Consider the following 7500-nt stretch of genomic DNA (forward strand, 5'->3'; position numbering starts at 1 on the left):
ACCCTTAGGACGCCGTTTATGTTTAAGTCGAGGAGCTTATCAGGGAAATAGGAGAAGTACGGACGCCACACGTGACCGAGAGAAAAGTCTGAAAATGCCCCTCGCATCCAAGCGGGGACCCGGCCTCGACCTCCCGAAATCATACACCGAGTGGGGAAGCCCAGCAAGGCCCGCCTGTCTAGATTTCTCTCGGCCTCTCGAAGCACCGAAGCACGCGCTTCTCACTTTCGTGGAAGGGGCAGGGCCCTACCCGGCACGGGGGTGTCTGACAGACTGACAGAGAAAGAGACAGACATAGAAAGACAGAGATGGACAGAGAGAGACAGTGAGAAACAGACAGAAAGAGAGAGAGACGGAGAGAAACAGACAGGGAGAGGGGGAGAGAGAGAGAGAGAAACGGACAGGGAGGGAGAGACAGAGAGAGACAGACAGGCAGGCAGAGAAAGAGAGAGTAAGACAGAAGATAGGCACAGAGAGAGAGAGAGAGAGAGAGAGAGAGAGAGAGAGACACCGACAGAGAGACACAGAAAAAGAAAGAGAGAGGCAGACAGACAGAGAAAGACATAGACAGACAGAGAGAGACAGAAACAGACAGAAAGAGAGAGAGAGAAACAGACAGGGAGGGAGAGAGAGAGAGACAGACGGGGAGAGAAAGAGAGTAAGACAGAAGACAGACACAGTGAGACAGGCAGAGAGGGAGAGAGAGAGACAAAGACAGAGACAGAGACAGACAGAAAGAAAGAGACAGACAGACAGACAGACAGGCAGACCGACAGAGAAAGAGACACAGAGAGAAAGACAGAGACGAACAGAGAGAAACAGACAGAGAGACGGTCCTAGCCCAGTAGCGATACAGTGCCTTTTCTTTCATTTTCTCTTTCTTTTCTTTTCTTGTTTTCTGTCTTGTGTATCTGTATGTATGTATGTATGTATGTATGTATGTATGTATGTACGTACGTACGTACGTACGTACGTATGTATGTATTTATGTATTTATCTGGAGACCGGGTCTCACTCTGTCGCCCAGGCCGTAGTGCAGTGGTGCGATCTTGGGTCACTGCAACCTCCGCCTGCCAGGTTCAAGCAATTCTTCCGCCTCAGCCTCCCGAGTAGCTGGGATGACAGGTGCCGGCCCCACGGCACCTGACTCAATTTCGTGTTTTCAGTAGAGACGGGGTTTCACCACGTTGGCCGGGCTGGTCTCGAACTCCTGACCTCGGGATGACAGACGTGAGCCACTGCGTTCAGTGTACAGTGCCATTTCTTAGAAATCACTCCACACGGGAACACACACTTAGAGGTGACGTGTAGAGATTTTATTTACTTAGTTAGTTCGTTCGTTCGTTAGTTAGTTATTATTTGCGCGGGGAGGTGGGGGGACGGAGTTTGGCTCTTGCTGCCCAGGCTACAGTGCAATGGCCTAGGGGACTCAAGGCGTCAACCTATGGCAGAGAGGACACGTCCTTCTGAGCGTAAGGGCCGCAGCGAAAGTTGGCAGGGCCCGCGCTTTTAAAGGCTGAAATCCCGGCGGCTCAGGCCTGTCGTTTCCAGCACTTTGGGAGGCCCAGGAAGGCGCATCATTTGAGGTCGAGAGTTCGATACCAGCGTGGCCAACGTGGAGAAACCCCCTCTCTACTAAAAATAAGAATATGAGCCGGCCATCCTGGTGCGTGCCTGTAATCCCAGCTACCGAAGAAGAATCACTGGAGCCCGGGAAGCAGAGGTTCCAGTGAGCCGAGAGAGCGCCACTGCACCGCAGCCTGGGTGACAGAGCGAGAGAGACTCAGTCCAAAAAAAAGAAAGAAAAGAAGAAGAAGAAGAAAAAAAAGAACCGGCCCAAACACTGCATTGTCGCTGAACATTCTCCCAAAAGGCCAGAAACCCCCTGACTCAGGTCAAGGAGGTGGTGTTTGGTTGTACTTGTGTGTCTCTCTCTCTCTCTCTCTCTCTCTCTCTCTCTCTCTCTCTCTCTCTCTCCCCCCTCTCTCTCTCTCTCTCTCTCTCTCGCTCTCGCTCTCTCGCTCTCTCCCTCTCTCCCTCTCTCTCCTCTCTCCCCCCTAACTTTTATTTGTCGTTCAAGCATACATGTGCAAGATTGTGACATAGGTAAACTTGTGACGGGGGTGTTCAGTGTGCAGATGATTTCATCACCCGGGTAGTCAGTGCTGTGTCCGACAGTATTCGTGTTTTGTTTTTTTCCTGAAGCTGTCTCTCCTTCCACCCCTCCTCCCTCAAGCAGGCTTCCGCGTCCCTGGTCCCCCTCGTTCTGCCCATGCAAGAACTCTCATCTGTAAGTTCCCACTTCTAGATGAGAACACGCGGTATGTAGCCGATCGTTGCTTTCATCTTCGGTGGTGGCGGTGAAAGAGGCATGACACTAAATCGACCCTTAGGAAGCTCCCCTCCGTCCCCACCCCGCACCCCCTCCCCACACACACCCTCATTCCCGCACCCCCTCCTGAAACGCAAGAAAGGAAGAAAGAAATGAAAGTAAGCGGTGAGCCTGCAAGGCGGTGGAGGCGGGGGATCTCAGAGGGCGAGCAAGCGATGGCGGTCGGGGGATGTGTCCACTGAGGTATCAAAACTAGGGGACCCACTTTTCAGCCGCAACACACCCCCTAATCCTCAGCCGCAGGCAGCCTCTGGGTGGGGTTGCGCCTGTCAAAGCTTCCGAATGGAGAGAAGCCCAAGGCTACGGAAGGCATCAGCTCCAACTCCAGGAAGGGAATAGGGCTTTGTGCATATGAATGGGGCTTTGAAAGGCGTTGCCGCGGCTTCGAAAGCGATGCGCTGTGCCTCGCCTCGCCCCGCCCCGCCCCGCCCAGAGCGAGACTCCGTCTGAAAATAAGTACACAAATAAATCATAAAATAATTTATCAATAAATAAGAAAGAAAGAAAGAAAAGAAAGAAAGGAAAGAAAGGAAAGAAAGAAAGAAAGAAAGACAGACAGACAGACAGACAGACAGACAGACAGACAGAAAGAAAGAATCAGTACAGCGACCGTGGTCGTGAATCATTCCCCGGAGTCCAGGCGCAGTGGCTCACGCCCGTCACGCCAGCACTTTGAGACGCCGGGCAGGAGGGTTGCAACGAAATGATGAGACCCCGTCTGTGGGAAAACATTTAAAAGTGAAGGCCGGGCGCGGTGGCTCACGCCTGTCATCCCAGCAGTTCCGGAGGCCGGGGAGGGCGGATCACCTGAGGTCGGGAGTTCGAGACCAGCCCGATCGACATGGAGAAGCCCCGTCTCCACTAAAAATACAAAATCAGCCAGACGTGGCAGCGCACGCCCGCAATCCCGGCTACTCAGGAGGCCGATGCAGGAGAATCGCTTGAAACCGGGAGGCAGAGGTTGCGGCGAGCCAAGATCGCGCCACCGCACTGCAGTCTAGGCCACCAGAGCGAAACTCTGTCTCGGGCGGGGGAGGAAAAGAAAATTTAAAACGGTGTGGGCACAGTGGCGCGTGCCTGCGGTCCCAGGTTCTGTACTCTGGAGGCTGAGGCGGAAGGATCGCTCGAGTCCAGGAGCGTCCACGCTGCAGGGAGTGAGTTACGATGGCACCACTGCCGGGGTGACGGAGCGAGATGCCGTCTCTAAATCAGTCCATGAGATCACTGGAAGGCGCTCTCTGTGTCTCACTTTCCAAGAGGGTCTCTTTAGGCCAAGCAGGCATGGTACCTCACGCCAGTCATCCCAGCACTTTGGGAGGCTGAGGCGGGAGGAAAGAAGGAAGGGAGGAAGGGAGGAAAGAAGAAAAGAAGAAAGGCAGGAAGGCAGGAAGGCAGGAAGGCAGGAAAGAAAGAGGGGAAGAGAGAGACAGAGAGAGAAAGAAAGAAAGAAAGAAAGAAAGAAGAAAAGAAAAGAGAAGAAAACAGAAGAAAAGAGAAGGGAAGAAAAGAAAAGCAAACGGGGAGGGGGCATATCTCCTTGACCGGTGACCGCCCAGGATACAGTGGGTCACGGCCGACCGAAGCCTCGACCTGTGGGGCCTCAAGTGATCCTCTCCTCATCTCAGCCTCCCGAGTAGCTGCGACTACAGGCGGCCATCACCGCGCACAACTCATCTTATAATCACATCATGATTGTATCGAGACGGGGTCTCGCTCCGTCACCCAGGCTGGATCGCCACGGCACGATCTCAGCTCATCGCAACCTCGGCCTCCCCGGTTGGAACAACTCGCCCGCCCCAGTCTCCCGAGCGGTCGTGATTCCAAGCCCACGCCACCAGGCCCGGCTAATCGTTCTATTTTTTCAGAGAGACGGGGTTTCGCCACGTCGGCCAGCCTGGTCTCGAACTCCCGGCCCCAAGCGATCCACCGGCCTCGGCCTCCCAAAGTGCCGGAATGACAGGCGTGAGCTAGCGTGCCCGGCCCAGATCATCTTTTTCATCCATTGTAGAGAAGGGGTTTCGTCAGCCAACGGGTGGAAGGTGGGGTGGGTTTTACTCAGCCTGCGTACTGTGAAAAGGTTAAGTGAGTGTGCTTTGTGAACTAGATATGGAAATGTGTGTGTGTGTGTGTGTGCGTGCGTGCGTGCATGCGTGCGTGCGCGCGCGCGTGTGTGTGTGTGAGAGAGAGAGAGAGAGAGAGAGAGAGAGAGAGAGAGAGAGAGGAGAGACACCAATCCCACCACGAGGACCCGGAAATAGTGTTTGATCTGTGTCCCTGCCTAGTCACCTGTCTTGTGTGTAGACGACTGAGGATTCCACAAATGAAGGTCAGCAGTATCTATTGAGCTGTTTCTCCCTCTCACGCGTCTCATCTGTGTGCTGGAGAAAGGGAAGAGAAGAGGTTCCGATGGGAAGTTGTCTTCGCGCCTGAGGCAGCTGAAGGCAGACCGAAGGGAAGGAGGGCATCCTACGTGACATTTCCATACCCACGCACCCTTTACAATGCTGGGGCCGCCAGTCCACCCCGTACGTCAGCCCACCCCCAAGAACAGCACGGTCCGGGGTGGTCCAGTCTCATCCCAACCGGCCCACCCGGGGCATCCGGTGGAAGTCTTCGCCGGAGGATCCGAGGGCAGCGTCAACGCGGTTCCCCTGGGGTCGCCCGGCAAAGGCCAGCCGGGGGAGGGTAGCGGGACGTGACGGGGGGGGGGGTCGCATCCGCCTCAGAGCTCCCTGGAAGGTGGCAGGTAGCCGGTGGGGCACGCCGAGCCAGAGACGTCCGGCAGGATATAGATGTGGAAGGCGTGTCAGTCCTCTCCCTATACCTCTCCTGTGGAAAATGCCAGGGCGGCGGTGGGAGCCTCGGCTGGGGGAGAAGCGGGGACAAGGGGGAGAGGGAAGGAGGCCCTCGGGAGGTTTCGGCACCGAAAACCCACTCAGCCAAGCTCCCTCCGTGTTTCCGCGTCCAAGGTACACCCCGGGAGACGGCAAGAGAAACGTTCACACCGTGCTTTCCGTCTTCGTGTTTATCTCTTTCATCTTTTCCATTTTACGAGAGATGCTCATTTCAACAAGCAGACGGCGGATGTGACGGGAGAAGTGTCAAGGCCAGGAGTTTGAGACCAGCGTGAGCAACAGAGCAACACAAGTAGGAGAGCCCAGCTGAAAGAAATGAAAGAGGAGGAGGAGGAGGAGGAGGAGGAGGAGGAGGACGACGACGACAAGGGGGGTTGGGGGGGGAAGGAGAAGGAAAGAAAAGAAAAGAAAAAAAGAAAAAGAAAAGCAACCACCACCAAGAAAGTTAAGATCCTCCAACGGTCGGAAGTTGAAGACCAGCCTAACCAAGATGGAGAAACCCCATCTGTACTAGGAATAGAAAAATTAGCCAGGCACGATGGCTCATCGCTGTCATCGCAGCTACTCGGGAAGGCTGAGGCAGGAGAATCCCTTGAACCTGGGAGGCGGAGGGTGCGGTGAGCCGAGATCCGCCATCGTCCTCCACCCTGGGCGACAAGAGTGAAACTCCGTCTAAAGAGAGAAAAAAAGAGAAAGAACGAAAAGGCGGATCGGTGAGATGCGTGTGAACATTTTATCTGTTCGCAGTCCCCGTATTAAAAACGGAAAGAACCGACCCATGACAAACATGACCAGAGCGTACCGTGCCCACGCGTGTCATCACAGCACTCCGGGAGGCCGATGCGGGAGGATCTCTGGAGCCTAAAAGTTGGAGATCACCCCGACACGTGAGATGACGCCTACAATCATCATAATCATAGAAGTTTAAAAAGAGATCACGTGTGCCCAGAGCATGGACAACAAAGCGAGAGCACATCCGTACTAAAAAGAAGACGATTGATAGGTAGGCAGGCAGGCAGGCAGGCAGGCAGGCAGGCAGGCAAACGTAGAAGGAGCCAGGCGCAGCGTCTCACGCCTGTAATAGCAGCAGTGTGGGCGGCCGAGGCAGGCAGGCGGATTGCTTGAGGACAGGAGTTCGAGACCAGCGTGGGCAACATGATAGAATCCCGAAACCCATCTCACTCACATACATACATACATACATACATACATACGTACATACATACATACCCACACATACATACCTACCTACGGAAAACATGAGAAGCAACATAGAAGTCAGCCGGTGTGGTGGTGCGTGCCTGTAGTCTCAGGTAATGGGGATGGGAGGGATCAGAGGCAGGACGACCGTTTGGTCGGTCCAAAGCATTGAGGTTGGGGTGATCCTGGGCGGCAGAGACAGAGGAAGACCCTGCCAGTAAGGGAGGGAGGGAGGGAGGGAGGGAGGGAGGGAAGGAAGGAAGGAAGGAAGGAAGGAAGGAAGGAAGGAAATAAACAAGCAAGCAGGCAAGCAAACGAGGAACATGACAGTGACACAGAATAACCCATGAGAATAAACAAGCAAATAACAGGGTATGAATGAAGCTAAAAGGCAATTAAGATCGCAATCCATTGTTTTCTCTGCACCCCACCCCACCCCACCCCACCCCACCCCACCGCACCGCAGCCCACGTAAGCTGGAGTGGAAGTGCGCGATCACAGCCCACGTTAGCCTCTCCCTCCCGGGCTTAAGAGATCCCTGTAGTCCCAGCTACGTGGGAGGCTGAGGTCACCAGAGCCCAGAGTCAGAAGACCAGGCGGGCCGGCCCCAAAAGAAAAGAAAATAAATACACGAAAATTATGAATAAATAATAAATGAAGGAAGGAAGGGAGGAAGGATATACATACACGTGTAGGTAAATGAAATGGGGTTTTAATACATACTCATCCATTAAAAGTAACATAATATAAACGTATTAATTATGGAAATATCATTTACAGAGTTTTATCACTACGTGTGTGTGTGTGTGTGTGTGTGTATAAATGTACGTTCATACACGGCAACGTTCAGAAAATAAGATTGAAAAAAGGAAGGAATCGGCCAGGCGTGGTGGCTCACGCCTGTACTCCCAGCAGTCTTTGGGAGGCCGAGGCGGGCGGATCACTAGGTCGGGAGTTCGAGACCGGCCCGGCCAACATGGTGAAATTCCGTCTTTCCTCGAAGTAGAAAACCTGCCGTTTGCTTGATCCGTGGAGGCAGAGGCAGCGGTAGCA

This window comes from Pan troglodytes, chromosome 14 (assembly GCF_028858775.2).
Source record: "Pan troglodytes isolate AG18354 chromosome 14, NHGRI_mPanTro3-v2.0_pri, whole genome shotgun sequence".
Lineage (NCBI taxonomy): Eukaryota > Metazoa > Chordata > Mammalia > Primates > Hominidae > Pan > Pan troglodytes.